At 31.8% G+C, this 18955-nt stretch overlaps 3 pseudogenes; 2 read left to right on the plus strand and 1 right to left on the minus strand.

The window, feature by feature from the left end:
• Window positions 1-4759: 4759 nt before the first annotated feature.
• On the plus strand, window positions 4760-7127 carry LOC120194062 (annotated as a pseudogene).
• A 384-nt stretch (window positions 7128-7511) lies between these two features.
• Window positions 7512-8415, plus strand: LOC120194467 (annotated as a pseudogene).
• A 704-nt stretch (window positions 8416-9119) lies between these two features.
• On the minus strand, window positions 9120-13878 carry LOC120193861 (annotated as a pseudogene).
• Between the last annotated feature and the right edge of the window lie 5077 nt (window positions 13879-18955).

The raw sequence follows: 18955 nt of genomic DNA on the forward strand, positions 1-18955 counted from the left end.
AGAGTCATTAGCTGGCAAGCAAGTTTGCAAGTTCTATATTTATCTTAAACAAATATTGAATAGCTGTTCTGGAGAGTTCCCCGAAAAGCTTTGAAAGCTCCTTACATTACATTATCAATAACAAAATTTATGTTTATTTATAATTTATTTCTTACTTTAAAAGCTTTTTCTAAATATGAGATGCTGTTGTTTTTTAAGGATTAGTCGGCTGTTAAATATTTTAAGAATTTATTTATTAATCACAGATATCATTTGGTTGAATAGTGGTGAAATAATATAAAAATATGTATTCTGAAGTAAGAAAATAATGAAGAGTATATACATATTTGAATAGTCTAACTTATGAAAACACATTTGAAATCCTCGTCATTTAATGAATTTACAATTTAATTATACATCTAACTTATGAGTTTATATTTCATCGTTTCAAATATATTTAATTAACAATCAATTGACCTAGTAGGATAAGACATTAGATTTTTTAAATAAATATTAAGAGTTCGAATCTTGATTTTTGTGAATAAAACAATTACCTTACAAATATCATTTTTGCCTATGTAGTTTCTGATCCGAAATAATCGATCAATAAAGAAAATATATTGATGTTCATATGTAAAAAATATATATCATATATATTTATGATAATATTAAGCGATCAAGTAACATTTTCCAAATTAATAATTGCACATAAATCTAAACATCATATTTTAGTTGTGAATATATTTTTCCTAATCCAAGAACAAACATGTTAAGAAATTGTTTTTTATTAAACTAAGGTGATTATAAAGTAGTATTTATTTTAAATAGTCTCAACCATTTGAGAATGAACACTCAATCACCCTGTAGTCACTGCTACAGTATAGGAATAACAACGATTCCTTTAACCACTCAAGTAAATAAGTTCGTGCTAAGAAATCAGTTCAATTAACACACATCATATACAATGATGGTTATATATATACATCAAACGATTAATATTGAAGGAGTTGTATAATAATAATGAAGGAAAAAAAGGGTAGAAAGGGTTTTAATTATTTTGTAAATATTAAGGTGACTTTTTGACTAATGTTTTTCATCTTTGATTATTACAGTATTGACGTGACGGTTCATGATTTTGACGTGCCAATTCACCATATGTGACAGTCCACAATAGCTGAAGACATGACAAATAACGTGATATATGAGCTGAATTGATTTTTTTGTTTTGTTCAATAATCAGATTAGATTTTTTTAAGTTCAAGGACTTATTTAATATTTTTTAAATAAAAATTATTTTAAATTATACATATAGCATTTTTTAAATATTCAAAAAATTAAATATAAAAATATTAAAAAATAGAGCATTACTAAAAAATAGAATATACATATTAAAAAATACTAAAATTATTATATTTTTTAAAAATTGAATATATATAATAGGTTATAAAATAATTACTTATAAATTATTAAAAAACTTAAAAATATGTTTGAAAAAATATATTATATATAACATATATATGTAACATATATGCATATTATCAACATTTATACAAAGTGTTATTACTAGATTAATCAATAATTACAAAATTTAAATTAGTTAAGACTTATAATTTTTGGATTAGTCAAAACATATTATGTTTTCTATTTTTTTATAAGTCTGGATTAATTTAAAAGATAATTATATAATAAGATTCAATATAAAATATAATTAGAAAATATAATAAATTTTGACTAATCCAAAATTTGTAATAATCCAATACCAATAAGAATATATAAGTGTTTATGAGAGTTTATATATTACATGTATATATTATGTATAATATATAATTTTTAAAATTATTTTAAATTTTTTAATAATTTATAAGTTATAATTTTATAACTTATCATATATATTAAAAAAATTTAATTTTTATATAAGTTTTAATATTTTGGGTAAACTATACAGTTTACCACTGAATTATTTAACCCTTTTATTTTTGCCATTGATATTTCAATTTAGTGTAGGACACCACTTAATTGTTTAATTTGTTCAATTATACCACTTGTCGTTAGAATTAACCAAAATGTTGATGTAGTTTAATTTTATATTTAGTCCTTAATATTTATATGTTCTATCAATTTGGTCCTAATTTAAGTTTAATTAAATAAATTAATCATTCAATTAGGGTTTGACATGTGTCAATAAAAGACTAAAACACGTGTCATTAATGACATGTGTCAGTAAAAGACTATAACACGTGTCATTAATGACATGTATCAAGACATGATTGAAGAATTTTTTTTTTATTAATTTTAAATTTTTTTAATTAAATAATTTTTTTATCCAATAAAAAAAGTGAGATGACATGACACATATTGAATAGAAAACAAGGGAGCATGAATTTACTCTTACCCGAAATTGAACCTTGGTTATTGCGATGAAAGAAGCATGCCAAATCCAGTGGGCTGTCTTTACGTTGTGTTAGAAATTACACAATAACATATATATTTTGATACTAAAGTTAATGTCACCTAAAAATCGAGTATTTTTAATTTAATTAATAATTTAATTGTATATTAAATATAAAAATATAAACAATTTAATTTATATTTAAATGTATGAATCATTAATATTTTTTGAATATTTATATTTGAAATATTAATTTACACAAGAAAAATAAAATATCCAAAATATATTAATGATTCGTACATTTAAATATAAATTAAATTGTTTATATTTCTATACATTTTATATTTAATAAACAATTAAATTATTAATTAAATTAAATTAAAAATACTCTATTTTTAGGTGGCATTAACTTTACTATCAAATATATATTTTATTGGGCAATTTCTAACACAAAGCGTGAAGACAGCTATGTGGTTTTGGCATGCTTCCTTCACTACAGTAGCCAAGATTAGCTATGGGCATGAATCGGATTTTTGGTCCACCCGAGATTCGATCCGATAAAACAAGAGTTCACCCGACCAAACCCAACCCGACATTAAATAATAAAAAAATATTATTTTTATTCAATAAAAATAATGATTTAATTAAAAAAATTATATATAGAGGGGTATTATTGTAATTATTCCTAAATATATAAGATAAAATTAAATATTTTTTCGGGTCATGTCAGATATTTTTCACTCAAAACCCGAACTCGACCTGACCCGAACATCACACTTAAAAAAACCCCGACTCGACTCCAATTTTTTTTTAAGAAAACCCGATCGGATCAGATCAGAACCCGTCGAGTTCGGATCTCATGTCCATCCCTAGCCAAGATTTGATTCCGGTTAAGAGCAAATTCATGCTACCTTATTTTCTATCAATTATTGTGGTGACACATGTCACATTTTAAATGGATAAAAATTATTTAATTAAATAAATTAAAATTAATAAAAAAATCTCTAATCATTTTTTTACACATGTCATGATATTTTGCTGACACATGTCAAACCATGAATGTTTAATTTATTAAATTAAACTAAAATTAAGACTAAATTAAGAGATCATATAAATATTAAGAACTAAATGTAAAATTATGTTTATTTTTTTAATTGCCACATAAACATTTTCATCCATTCTTAATGACAAATGGTCTGATTGAACAAATTAAATAGTTAAGTGGTGTCCTATACCAAATTAAAAGATATGTGATAAAAGTAAAATAGCTAAATAGTTAAATGATTAAATGTATAACGTACCTTAATATTTTTAATATGAATGTTTAATTTTTAAATAATTTAATTTTGATTTTTAGTATTTTTATATTTATTTTTTTGAATATTTGAATAATTTTATATTCAAAACTTAAAATAACTTTTATTTTTTAAAAAATTAAATAAACCCTTGAATTTAAAAAATCATTTGACCCTCGAAATAAAATTAAAAAATTAATTTAGTCCATATGTCATATCATTCGACATGTCATCAGTTACTGTAAACTATCACGTCAGCACTATAACAATTAACTAAATAAAAGATTTGTTAAAATATATTAAATTTATTTCCTCAGTTTGAGAAAAATATTACAGCAATCATATTAATTTTTTTTAAAAAAATAGGACCTCTGATGTATTTTTGTGGAAAAAAAACTACTACCATAATCTCGAATTGCCAGAACCGTTTGGATGGTGGAATGTTACATTATCAGGGAATTTTTTTTCAAAATGTAATATCTCTGTTTGGATTGCAAGGATTACCAACGTGGGTAATAAATTATTCCAACAGTGACATTTTAGAGGTTTACCCCCATATTCTTTAGGTATTAATTTTTTTTCATGGCTTTAGACTAAAATATCCTTAAAACAAATTTTTTTCCAAAAAATATCATTCTCCATCGTTGAATAATTTTTTTATGAAGGGTAAATTACAAATTTATCCTTAAATTATTTTAAATTTATAAAAAAAATCCACAATTCAAATTTTATATGAAATTCAGGGGTTAAAATAAAATTAAACTCATTTATCTTTTAAATTTTGTAAAAAAGTTATATAAATTTTATGAGTTTAAATCTTATAAATAAAATATATAAATTAAAAATAATAAAATTATATATTTTCTATGATCTTTTATACAAATAATTTCATTCGAATATTTAGAATTCAACTTATTTAAAAAAACAAATATAAAACAAAGATAATTTTATATTCGTATTAAACAAACCAAATACAACAAATATAACCTTCCTAATAATGTTTTACATAATATTATATTCTAAAATTTTTATTCTCAGAGAAAATACTATATTACATTAACCAAACGCATCCTAAATATTATGAGATAGAGAGGGACATACAAAGAATAGAAACAGGAAAACATTTATTCGGAAGGGGGGGGGGGGTGGAAGAGAAAGGTTGTTGACTTTTGATTTTGTTGTTTTTGTAGGTGAAGAAAATGGAGAGTAAGGAGGAAGCTATTTCTGTTGAGCTTCCAGCACCTGCTTCTTGGAAGAAGATGGTACTTGTTTTCTTCGAATCTTAAAATTTTAATTAATTTGGTTTATATTTATGTTTTCGCTTTCTTTTTTTTTTTCCTGGATTTTGTTTCTTCAGTATCTCAAATCCTTTTGTTTTATGAAATTTGGGCTATTTTTTGTGTTAATTTGGGGAATTACTGATTATTTTGTGTTTTTATTGGTATTTTACTCTATTTTTGTTTGTTTATGGTGAAAATGTATAACACTAGGGCTAGTTTTGACGGGTTGACATTCTGTTGGTGATACTAGTTGATTTTAGGGTTTCTGTTGTTTTTGGAAGTTTCAATCTCTTCAACCATAGTTAGGATAGGTTAAGTTGATAATTTATAATAAATGACGATATCCCGATTAGAAGTTCATACTTGCTCATTTCAGTCAGCGGACCGGTTAGCATTAACTTCTGCTGGCCGGGAGGAGAAACTGTGTTTTTCTTCTTCCGAGTGTCGCATATGCAAAATGTTTTTCATATGTACTTCTAGAGAGTATATCCATACATGCATTTAATTGTATATTTTGTGTTTGTTGCAATTGGAGTTTGAATGTTACTCAAACAAGTAGAGAAATAAAGGAAGAGAACTAAGGAGACCTTGCTCACTGCTGCAGCTGCTGATGAATCTATGTTTGCAGCTAATAAGATTCACAAGTCTCTGTCACCATGTCGTATTTTGTTCAGTATTTTACTCCTGCGAAGTGGAAGGACTTCATTGAACTTTTTCAAACGTGGGTTCTGTTAGTTGATTAGGCAAAAAACCAAGACTTTAGATGTTTTATTAGAATGGCTTCTGCCGTTGCAAGCCGGGCTGTGCATAAACGAAATGCAATAATGACTTACTGGGAAGTTCTGAGAATTCTAGGAAATAAAGCAGCAATTTTGAAACAACATAGATGCTTATTATCTTATTCGATTTGTTGGCTGTTATGCTTCTTGTGTAACATGTCTTTTTTTGTGTTGAATTTTACAGTTTTTCCCCAAGAAAGTTGGTTCACCAAGGAAGACCGAGATCATGTTCGTTGCACCAACTGGGGAGGAGATTAGTAACAGGAAACAGTTGGAGAAGTATCTAAAATCACACCCCGGGAATCCTCCATTATCAGAGTTTGATTGGGGTACTGGTGAGACCCCCAGAAGATCATCAAGGATCAGTGAAAAGGCCAAGGCTAGTCCAACACCAGAGAAGGAACCCCCAAAGAAGCGTGGCCGGAAATCATCAATTGCAAAGAAGGAACATGAGGAAACAGAGGCCGTTCCTGAGAAACCTGAGGGTGAGAAAGAAAGTGAAAAGGAAGATGAACATATTGTTGAGAAGGAAACCATTGAAAGTGAAAAAGGAAAAGGTACTTCCACCGAACAGCAGGCTGACAATGGAGGTAAAACAAAAGTGACTGACCAGGCTGCTTACACTGATGTCAAGATGAATGAAGCTGAGCAAGAAGTTGATACAGATGTTAGAATACCGGAAACCACAGAGGATGACAGAAAAGAAGAGGCTGCTGGTGCCGAAGAAGCCCCAATTCCAATGGAAGTTCAAGAGAAATCTGCTGAAGCAAGTTGCACTGATGGAACTCAAACTGAAAAAGAAAAGGGGGAAGCCCCTATTGAGGAAGTACCACAAAATCAAGCAGAGAAAGAGAATGGGCCATGCATGAAACAATCAGAAAAGCCAGCACCCGTGACATTGGAAGCTAATGGAGCAATCCCTGTAACTGAGGGAGAGTCCAAGGAGAAGCAAGTTGCAGAGGAGTTGCTGCAAGTGTAATGTAGAGATAGAGGAGAAAGGCGAGGCAGTAGTTGCCGAGGTTATTGAAAATGGTATCATTAAACCAAGTGGCCAAAGTGATGCTCAACAACCTCCCATGCCTGCTCCTGTAAGCCGCTAAATGTACCCATCTAGTATCCTACCTAGCCTGTTTGTACTGTTACTTTTTTTAAATCTGTTTTCCTGTGTAACAGCGGTGAATCTGTGGATGAGTGTAACATTAATTCTGTTGGTTTTAGATCTGATTGTATGCAGGGAAAGAATCCAACCTAAATCTCTGTAAGAAGTAGTTTTCGAACATCGCAGCATTTGTTTATCTAAAGCTTAGATTGTAGGCACCTGCAATTCTTTTGTTTAGTTGCTCAAGTTTCAAATTGGACATAATATGGTATGTGACATAGATTAATTGCATCTTCGTTTGAGTTTTCTTTGCTATTGTTGTTTCGGCAATAAGCCGGTGTACTCATTTCATCATTCGTGGCCCTATTGGAACTCTACCAAATTAACTTATCGCTTGATATTCCTTCACACCTACAGAATTAAGCATTAGAATCAGTATATCCTGAATACATTTTAGTGTCATTGAATTGTAGGAGAGAGAACCCATCAAGTGGTAAAAGGAAATGTTAATCTTCTTAGAGATCTTGGTTCGAATAGCGGCGTTTGTAGGATATGTGTACATTGTCAATAAGTTTAGAAAGTTTTAAACAGATAATATCTTATTATCATTCTAGACTATAATAAAAATGGTAGGAAATACGTGTGAGATCTATTCCTAAAATTCAAAGGAGCATTAAACACGTTCAATCAATGAGCAAGAACTTCGTCAAAAGAGGCCAATGTGTACGCTGGAGCCAAGAACGTTCCTTACCATTTATGAGGAAGATCTGATTTTGTCTGTAATTGCCAAGTCCTGACTTTAGGGGAAATGAGAGCTTCATATTACCAAGGTTCATCATGTGCATTTCACAACGGCGCAAACGGTGCATGTTGTGGGGGATGACATGGGATGGACCATCCCTCCGAACGGTGCCACTGCTTATAGCAATTGGGCGGCTAATAAGAGGTTTTTAGTTGGAGATATCTTGGGTAATTGACAAAGCTCTCGTCTTATTGTTTTTTCTTTCTTTCTTTTTTAAGTAATTTTTACAAAAAAAGAAAAAGAAAAAGAATTGAACTCATCGTTTCTTTCAAAGGCCTACTTACATCTCTAGTGCTCAACTTCACAACGAATGAGCATAATGTGCTACGAGTCCCTAGGGCATCCTTCGACCAGTGCAGCGATGACAACCCTATTGGAAACATGCTCACGAATGGTCCGGTCAAGTAACCCTCAACTCCACCGGCGAACAATATTACATTTGCACACTTGGGCGGCACTGTGAAGTTGGCCAAAGATTGGCCATTACCGTTTTGGCCGATTCTGGCTCTCCTCTGCCAGCACCTTCTCCTACTACCCCAACAACACCTTCTCCTTCTTGAGGCACTCCCGCCGATTGATCACCGACTCCGACATCTGGTCCAACAGCTGGCTTCACGCCCCCAACATCGGTACCTGGTTCCAATGGTGCTCCTAATTCTTCATCTTCATCTGCTGTTGTTCTTGTCAATTTGTTGGTGTCCATGTTGGTCATTGTCATGAGGTTAACTTTTTAATCTGCTGAGGAAGAGTATGCTATTCTTCTTATAGTTTACAGTTCATAATTAGTTAATTGTTCCTTCCCTTCCCTGCATGATATGGTTTTATTTTGATTTTTCCTATTGAGATGTCATTGAATAAAGCTGTATTTGAAAACTTTGTACCTTTTTTTCTTTTAAAGGGCAGTGGATGTATTGCATTGTTATGAGCACATGGGGAATAAAATGTTTGTTTAAAAGATTGATCATATTTATACCTTTTCCATGAGGAGAGATCTACGTTCTTTCTCCTTTTCGACACACCCTTTATTTGATGCAGCCATGCAGGGACTGAAACACTTTTGAATGCAACATTTAGTCAACATATTAATATACGAAACTTAATATAGTGGCTTAATGTAAAAAAAATAAGTGTATAAACTATTATATGTGAATCCATTCAATGTTACATGCGAAGAAGTGGGTATTACAGATACAGTCGCGGCAGCGAAAGAAAGGACAAAGGAGGAGGAAAGAAAATAGAGAAATGGGATATTTGAGGTTCCCATTATCCATTGATTTATTCACAATCAAGACATATAATAACCTAAACTTCAAAATCTGTAAAGTATTTGCATGTATCAAACATCAATGTGTGCAATTTATACATGCACCTGAGCAACTCTGCAGGTTGATAGATACCCCAAAGCCCTTCAATTATTCAAAAGAAACAGGTTCTATAACTGTAAACTGGTGAATGGGCACAATTCTGTATTTAAATTCAATGTAAAGTTACAGTTTTTACTGCACCAATCCATGTTTTACCAATTCTTCCAATCCTCTCTTCAGCCTGTCTGCAGCTGCTTGACAGTCATTTTCCATCAGCCCACCAAAGGAAACCCTCAAATGCCCTGGGGATCCACATGCACTCCCTGGGATCACAACCACCCCATGCCTGTGAGCAAGCCAGTGAACCACCTTGAAATCATCAGCGTATTTCTCCGGCAGAGTTGCCCACAAGTAGATTGCGCCTTCTCCACCCTGTACGGCACCTTCACCCAATGGTGAGAGTGCTTCTATAACTATTTCTTGATTCTTCACAAGATCTTTCACTCGTTCCCGAACCCATTCAGGTCCCACCTCTAACGAGTGAAGGGCTAGTTGCTGTGAAATTAATGAAGCACAGATCGGTATGTTGTCTTGGACCTTGAGGAGTTGAGTCGCAAGGCCCTCCACTTCTGTAGGGTATGCAATCTGCATGCGTAAATTACGAAGAATATATTGGATACAAGACAAACCATTTTTGGCAAATATAGTCCACAAATCAGATAACGCGTTTGTTACTTACATATCCAACTCGCCATCCCATCATCCCATAGGCTTTGAGAAAGAAAAGATGTTGACTATGTGATCTCCTTCCAGGCAGGAGTGTTTCAGACCATCATACATAAAATACCTGTGCTATGGGTTGTCATAGAAAATATAGAATCACTAGTTTCCACACCGCACACTCATTTAAATAATCTAAAGCCTTGCTTATCTAAATGCAAAGAAAATAAAGAATCCTTAAACCGCAACTCAATCCTGCATCCATGGAAAACCACCACCACCACCAAAAGAACTCGGTTATCAATTTCTAATCCTCTTGATGTCGATTGATCCCACTCCATCAAATTATAACCCAGGACAAAGGAATGGCAAAGGTATGCCCCATAAGATAAGACTGCAAGCATATTTTCATTCAAAGCTGTTTAAAGAGAATTCTTGCCTTGCTGTAGAAAACAGAGTTTTATTTAAAGTAGGTTGGCTTAGCCTGGACTGTATGTGAACAATTCCTTGCCCTTATCATGAGAAAATTAAATCCTTAGAGCCTCAAAGCATCCTATAGTTCAATTATTGGAATTCAACTACATCAGGATGCGTGGCATTCGTGAAATATACCAAAAATCTATCTCATGGAATGCATCTATAACATAAACAAGAGAGACTTACTCGTATGTATTATCTACAACGAGCCAGCAACCAGCATTTTTGCATATGTCTGAGATCCTCTATTAAGAGAGAAAGAATATGGGAAAAAAGAAAATAGTAAGAATTTTAAAATAAAACAAGAAACTGAACCAGTTATTCCAGAAAGCAACGCGAACAGGAGGAAACTGACACCGGCAAACCCACACAAAGACACAAACACAGGGGGGAGAGAGAGAGAGACCTTAAGTAGCGGCTCGGGAATGTAGGTACCAGATGGGTTGCCAGGATTAACAACAGTAACAAGCTTTGGAACAGGCTTAGTTTCCAGCAATGTCTTCTCTAACCAGTCTGCAAATCAAGACAACGCGGTTAATTAGAGCCACACACATGATTTTCCCAGTCCGAATTATACATTATGTGCTTTGTTATGAATGTGAATTTTTGCCCTTATATTACATAATTGTAATGGCCACAGAAGCTCTTCAAGTGAAATCAACCAATTTTGTAACTACAAATTTATATGACAGCAGAACAGGAACAACAGCAAGTCCACGAAAATAGGCTTTAATTTGTGTCCTCGTTTCTCAAACAAATAAAGCCAGAAACAAAGCAAGTTCCGAGCTGCAAGTGAACAGACCAATGTCTTTTTTCACCAATAATCTTGGCGAACATCATTAGAGAACTTACTCTAACACCTAAAATCAATGCATCAGTTTCAACAAAGGATTAAAGGGCTATTTAATGAGTAGCTTATCATGATCCGCACCTGCATCTGGATAAAGAGTCTTTGGATTACCAGGACCCACTAATATCTTAGTGATGCCTGTCATCTGGAAGGACATATAAGCATTGAAATAGTATGGAGCAAACATGACAACCGAATCCCCTGCATCGCACAATGTAAGAACCAGATTCACAAATGCCTGTCAAAGACAAACAAAAGGTAGTTTTAAGGAGTCCCGATAGATGATTCTACATTCGACCAACAAAAAGCACAGGTTTAGTGTTTAAACCAACAGTAGAACGAAATTATTATCCATTTGCACGGAACAAAAGAAACACCTATTATGCAAAAGATTGAGCACAGAAACCTAGAAAACCAAGAAACTGATGGCAAGGGGTATATTTGCAGAATTAAGCAGCTAGCCTCTTCTACAAGTAATCTAATGATAAAGTGACACCTTGCAAATATCATCTACTTAGCTGCAAATTGTGTACCTATACCTTCAACACAGATCAAACAACAACAAAAAACAGGTTACCTGATTTGCTCCTGCCGTGACCATCACTGAAGACTTGTGCAAATTATTCTCTTGACGCAACTGCATAAAAATAAAGGAATCATTTTACAGCATAGTTTTACTGCTTTCTGGTTAAAATGAGCATGGGGTGTAGGGTACAAATTTCAACATCACATCAATAACATTGGTTACTATTAACAATATGAAATTGGTGTATGAAGATGGCAATGATTGCATCAACATTTCTATGAACCTAGACTAATATTTCAATGCTATGTGAGGGAAGCAAAACGAGGAAACTTATGCAAAACAGAGCCATTGATGAAAGTAACAACTAACAAGGACAAATTAGCCAATTAAAACAATTGGACCGATGCTTGATAGTCTCGAGAGGAATAACCGGTCAAGAAAATGAACAGAGTGCCAACGAGTGTTGGCACAAGTGGTTGAGATTCAAGAATTTGAGCTTGTAAGGCCAAGTTCGAATCCCACACCGTCACTCTTGGTGGGCAATCTGTAGAGTCCTATGTAAATCCTAATTGGGTCTTAATTATATGCCCTGGCCTTAGATTGGGGGAGCCACCCCTGACCTAAACTTTTATATTGAATCAAAAGAAAATGAACAGAGACTTGGGTGAGTCAATCAAGACTCCACCCATCCAACAAGACAATGCCAGTAGGAAGCTTGGTTCAACAATCAATCAAACCCAGACAAACAAAATTATGGCCCTATAATCTTTTCCAAAGTCCAGAAAGAGGCCCAAGTATCAGCCTAGTGCACAACTGCACATGACAACACGCTGCCATGAATGTATACTGGTTGGTATGGTAAATATAATAGTGGAAACCGCATTCTACAGTGTCTTGAAATTCTACACACTGTTAGACAACAACGAAGAGAACCACAATTTTATGAGAAACTCTTTAGAAACTATACCTTTCTTGTCAATGCTTCTCTAAGTTCAGGAAGACCTTCATCAGCACCATAACAACTAACTGAAGGCTCCTCCACAAGTTCTTTGACCTTATCCAATGCCTGTTTGGGTGGTTTCCAGTAGACTACTCCCTAAAATTATTTCAACGAGAAACTATAGAAAATTAGCACAATTAGCAGAACAGATTTTCCATAAACAAATCAAACTCGGTCAAATGCAACCATGGACAAGCCAATATAATAAAAAAATGCGAATCTAATCAAAGTTATGACAACTTTCTGAATGAATAAATCCATATGCGAATCTAAAATTATATGCTGGTTTAAAAATGCAACTACCTTGTACGTTAACCTAGACTCAAGTGAGTGTTGGATGTAGGAATGTGTCCAATACAGGTATGCTCAATATTTTGGAAGACTATAACCGTATACCATGTCCTAATATGTGTTGGAGACAGATGATTGACGAGGTTACTGAATCTATATATAACATAGACTGCTTCACGTCCTTACGGGAAAAACCAAAGTGTAAAGCATGAACTTTGGTCTTGGGTGGTCGGGAAAGAGGATTTTGCACTATGACAGAAAAAATACATACTTTCCCTATGTAAAGTCTTCACGTACCAAAATTTTAAAAGACTAAAATTATTAACAACACGGAGGATATAAAAAAAAAGAACAAAGAAACATTTTACTAAAACTTGACAGCCAAACAAATCAACCATTTTTTAACCACTCCTACCAGGGACCAATCTATTAAGGGTTAAGAGGGCTAATCCCTCCCAATTTTTTCGGTATAATGTCATTTTAGGTCTTTCTTAGTTTAAATATTAGTAAAAAAAAAAATCTTTGTTCATCCCAATTTTTAGATTTAAATACTCGGTAGAATTTTATTCTTTTGATATAAAAGAATTTAGCCCCTCAATGTTTGACCCTATTAACCTATTTCCACCCTTTTTTTTTAAAAAAAAAAAAAGCAAACTCATTTTCGTTTCTCAATATCTCCTCAAAACCAAGACAACAGAACATGTTAGATGCACTAACATTGATAACAAAGGGATTTATCAATGAAAAGCAAATTACATTGGTAAAAGGGAAAAAGGTAAACCTGAGCAAGTGACACAGCATTTTTAGCTCCTCGAATTAGTTGCTGTATCTGCAACACCACCAACGACCCTCAAAATCATAAAAAATACATAAAAAACTCTTCCAAAACATTTCACGCAACTCACAACGAGTATCCCATTAAAGTAGACGGATTGACGCAGTTTCAGATTTATTGGGGAAAAGGGGGGAAACCCCAGATTTGAGAATTGAATGAATACCTGAACCATAACTGGCATGTCAGTCTCCACAACCCTCCTGGCAAGCATTCCATAAGAACCCTCTTCTCAAAACTCTTCTTTCCTCCCACTAAACAATCAAAACCCACAAAATTGAAGACTTCAAATCTGGGAACAAAAAAAAAACTAAAATTTGATTCTTTCTAAGATATTAGCAAAAAGAAAAGGAGCTTTCTAAGAGGTTAGGCACAGGCTCAACAACCCAGGGCAACCAATTATCAAAGACATTATTATTATTAATGATAAAGTCGCAAAATTTGAGATTGAAAGGAAGACCCAACCGAGTCGCTTGTGTGTGAATCACTCTTGAGGAGGAGAACAAAACAAAAGGCCAAAAAGGGTAACGCTTTCTTTTGATTGGTTACTTCATCTTTTCTACTACTAATACAGCTTTTGTACGTTTCTTGACTTTCGCCTTATGTCTCTTTCACTGCTTTTACCGCTTCCAAATTCCAATGTTAACCAAACAGAATAAAATCATTTTACTTCCCAGTTTAAAAAATAATTAAAGAAAAACGAACACACACTCGACTTTCTTCGAAGCTTCCTCAAACACAAATCACTTCAATTTTATATTCCCCAATTTCGTGTTTTAAATTTTTAATGACGTGAAACTTAATCACGGTTTTTTTTTTCTAGACCTGAATCAATTCCCATGTTCGTATAAATTTTACATTTCTTTTCTGGGTTTTGTTGTTGGAATCTCCGAGATGTACGTCTAATTATTTATTATGATCTTTTTGCCAAAGTTTAATCAATAGGATGAAATAGAATGTCACCTTATAACAAATAATAAAAAATCTGTGAATGACGATAAGAAAATTTGGCATGGTGGAACTTAAACATAACTATCTACGATTGGTGGAAGTGATATTTGTATTGTTTTTGATAAACCATTATTCTTTTATTTGAAGTGTTTAATTTTTAGGTAAAATACGCAAATGGTCCTCCGATTATAGGATATTATTTTGTTGAGTCTCATGACTATCAAAAGTTATAAAAATGGCTTCCGACTAAAGGATGTTGTTTCTTGAATCTTCTACTATTAAACTTTACAAAATAGTCAACTGTTGCCCCTTTTAATTTTGACCATACTTTTAAAAAAATTCAATAATATCACTCACTATTTAAATTCATTCAATCAGTTACTTGTCTTAACATTTAATGGAAGCGGTGATGTGGCAATTAAAAATTTGTAGAATTACATTTAATTCTTATTATTTATATATTCCATCAACTTAATCATATTTTTTAAATTAATTTAATATATTTAATCTTCCAATCATATAACACATGTCATGACACAATTGGAAGAATTTTTAATATTTAATTAATTATTTCTTCCAACCAGATTATGACACGTGTCATCATATGAGGATGAAAAGGAAAATAAAGGGAAAGTAATAATATTGGGGGAGTTAACTTAAGTCCATAGGAAGAGTTACAAAGTTTCAACTATTATGCCAACATCCACAATTGTGAATAAGCTTACAACATAATATTATTTTATATTATAAGAAATGCTAGAAAAATAGAAATAAAAACAATAATAAAGGACTCAACCTAAGTCTGTTTAGGGAATATAAAAACACCTAACCATTTAAAAAATTTGATTACTGAATCATAATTGAATATATATATATATATATATATATATATATATATATATATATATTAAAATATAATTAATATAAGATTTAAATAGAAATAAATTTAATACTTTTAAATTAAATTTAATATAATTTTGCATCCACTTTCTCTACTTCATACATAGTCTTCCATGACTTTATTCATTGCTAACAGGCGGATAAAGGTTTTCGTTGTGATCGAGCTAAATTTATGTTGAGAAAATGATTTTCTAGATAATTCCTCCACGAAGAGAACTTGGTTTTGCTAAAGGAAAATTCCGAAACTACATTATGGGCTGTAAAAAGTGAAGGGGGAAAATATCGAATTTAATTTAAAAATATTAAATTTATTTTTATTTCAAATCTTATACTAATTAAATTTTTAAATATATATATTATATATATATATATAATTCAATAATCATATTTTTTAATGGTTAATGTATTTTTTATAGCAACGTTTAAGGTGATTTTGTAACACCTCAATATTTTGCTAGTGACTAAAATGTAAGTTTTAAAAGTTTGAGGGTTAAAATATAAACTTTATAAAAGTTTAGGGACCAAAATTGTAATTTTAAATGAACAGTTGGGCCTAAAACAAGATTTCGTGATAATCAGATTTTCGGTATGAGATTTGTGTTAAAAGTTAGAAAAGCGATAAAAATTTGGTATAGAAATCGGATAATCGGATCAAATCAAAATTTTACGAAAAATTGAAGGATGATAGAAAAAGGTTGAAATAATATTTCCATAATTTAGAACAGTGGAATTCAACATGGATAAGAAGAATTAAGGTCGATTTTCATGTCAAGCCAAAATTGTGAAATTTGGTGACTAAATTACAATTTTGAAAATTATCGAGGATAAATTGGAAAGGCAATTTATTTTGGTTCATCTTTGACTTTGAATATTAAATGTGAAGATATTATGGTGGCATGGTGGAAATTAGCAAGAATTTTAAAGGATAAAGTTGTAATTTCATATTAAATGAATTTTAAATTTATTTAGGCAGCGTTTGGTTCGCAGGAATCCCTTGGAATTAGGGGGAATTGGAATCAAATTCCACCACTTTCTCATGTTTGGTTCAAGCTTTCAAAGGGAATTAGAATCCCTCATGGCTTCAACTTTCCATTAAATGAGGGAAAGTGAATTTCATCCATTCTATGATGGAATTCAATTCCCTTGTTGGAGGGAATTGAAATTTGACCAAATATCATCATCAATCTTTTGGTAACTTATTCATATATTGAATAAAAAATTTTTTTATTATTTCGGGTCGGGTCGGGTCGTTTTCTAATTCATATATTCAGGTCGGGTCAGTGAAACTTTATTTTGGTCGAGTCGGGTCAGTTTTTTTAAGTGTGATATTCGGGTCGAGTTCGAGTTTAGGTTGAAATTACCCAACCGACCTGAAAATATATATAATTTTACCTTATATATTTAGGAATAATTACAATAATACCCTCTATATATAATTTTTTCAATTAAGTCACTATTTTTATTGAATAAAAAAAATTTTTTTCAGTTTCTAATTCATATATTTGGGTCGGGTCGGGTGAAACTTTATTTGGTCGGGTCAATTTTTTTAAGTGTGATATTCGAGTCGGGCCGGGTTCGGGTTTAGGGTGAAAAATACCCGACCCGACCCAAAAAATATATAATTTTACCTTATATATTAGGAATAATTACAATAATACCCCTCTATATATAATTTTTTTTTCAATTAAGTCACTATTTTTATTGAATAAAAATATTTTTTTATTTCGGGTCGGGTTTCTAATTCATATATTCGGGTCGGGTCGGATGAAACTTTATTTTGGTCGGATCAGGTCTCGGATGGAGGTTCCCTTGTTCTCGGGTCAGGTCGGGTGGGCCAAAAACCCGACCCAACCCGACCCATGGCCATCCCTAATTGGGATGATTTAACTTATGATGTTTATTAGCATGATTTTTATAATTTATTGAAATGAATAATCCATCAATAAAATTAAAATTTAATTTAATTTTTTAATTTTTTAATATATTGTTAAATGTAATTTATAAAACAAACTAAAATTAAGCACACAAAAATAAGAAGGACAATTATGTCATTTTACATTACTGAAATCAAATTCATCTGACAGGTCTGCGAACCAAACAGAATATGAAATTGGATTCCAATTCAATTTCCTGCCAACCAAACAGAATATAGAATTGGATTCTAATTTCTGACAGATTCAATTCCTTAATAGATTCCAATTCACTCGGAAACAGTCCAGCGAACCAAACGCCACCTTAAATAATTATAAGACATGTGTATTAGTGAAATGGTGTAGAAATAAAGAAGATTTATCAGCTCTTCTTCAAAACCGTGAACCACCATTTCTAAAGAGGTAAGAATTTTCAATTTGATTTTTATGCTTACTCGATCGATTTTTGGGTTAAGCTATTAGATAGAGAATTAATCTACATGAAATTCTCTATCATTTGATATAAATATTACATGGTGAATAAGCTTATATGTTGAGATTGAAAAATTAGGGTTTGTGATTTTGAAGATTTATGGAAGATTATTATCTTTTTGGTGTTGGAGATTAATTCTAAAGCATGTGATGAATTAATTGATGTGTAAGGTCATGTAGTTGATTCGACCATATTAGGGTTTTTGGGAATATTTGGATTTTGATGTAATTTGAAGATGTGATTATTAGAATAACATGAATTTGATGTAAGGAAGTTGAATTCATGCTTGAAATTGAGTGAAAATCAAGTCTTAGTCTACTTGAAGTTTTCAACCATATGAAGAAAATCAAGAGAAAATATTGAACAAATTCTTATAGTCTAGAATTGATTATAAGTGTTCTAAATGATTTGGAGATTAATTTGCATCAATTTGGAACCTTGAGTTAGTAAAAAGGCTAATATGCAAGATTTGAGAATTGTGGGATATTATTGCAAGAATGTGATATTTGGGGTGCTCAATGTGGATTTTAATATTTGAAATGCTGGAAATTTTAAGTTAGAAAGTTGAATGGAGCCAATTTGCAAATTTTGTAAACTTTGAGGTGGAATTCGAAAAATTCTAGGAAATTGGGAACTTGATTGCAAGTTTTCAAATGTGAAAGTATCATTTGGGTAAAATAGAACAATTCTGGAAATTTTAATAGCATGCTGATTCCTGAGTTTAAATTATTGAGTTGGGATCAAATTACAAGTTTATAGATTAATGGTTAAAATTCAAAAAGTCTAAGAAGCTTTGGGATGGAATTGCAAGTTTTTTAATGCTAAAGTATTGATTTGATAATTTTATTAAGGTGCTGAAAATTTTAGAAATTAAAGTGCAATGATCATAATGGTGAAGGATCATTATGAATTAATGGAAAAGATATGGTGAATTTTAGAAAGAATTTATAATTAATGACTTGATTGTGTATTTGGTACAAGGTGAAGGTTTGATAGTGGAAATAAATGTTTATGGGAACGAATAAGCATTTTGAGAAGTTTGAAATTTTGATGGGAAACATGATTTAGTTTTATATTG

Source organism: Hibiscus syriacus, unplaced genomic scaffold, assembly GCF_006381635.1.
Source record: "Hibiscus syriacus cultivar Baekdansim isolate YM2019G1 unplaced genomic scaffold, ASM638163v2 tig00116997_pilon, whole genome shotgun sequence".
Taxonomy (NCBI): Eukaryota; Viridiplantae; Streptophyta; class Magnoliopsida; order Malvales; family Malvaceae; genus Hibiscus; species Hibiscus syriacus.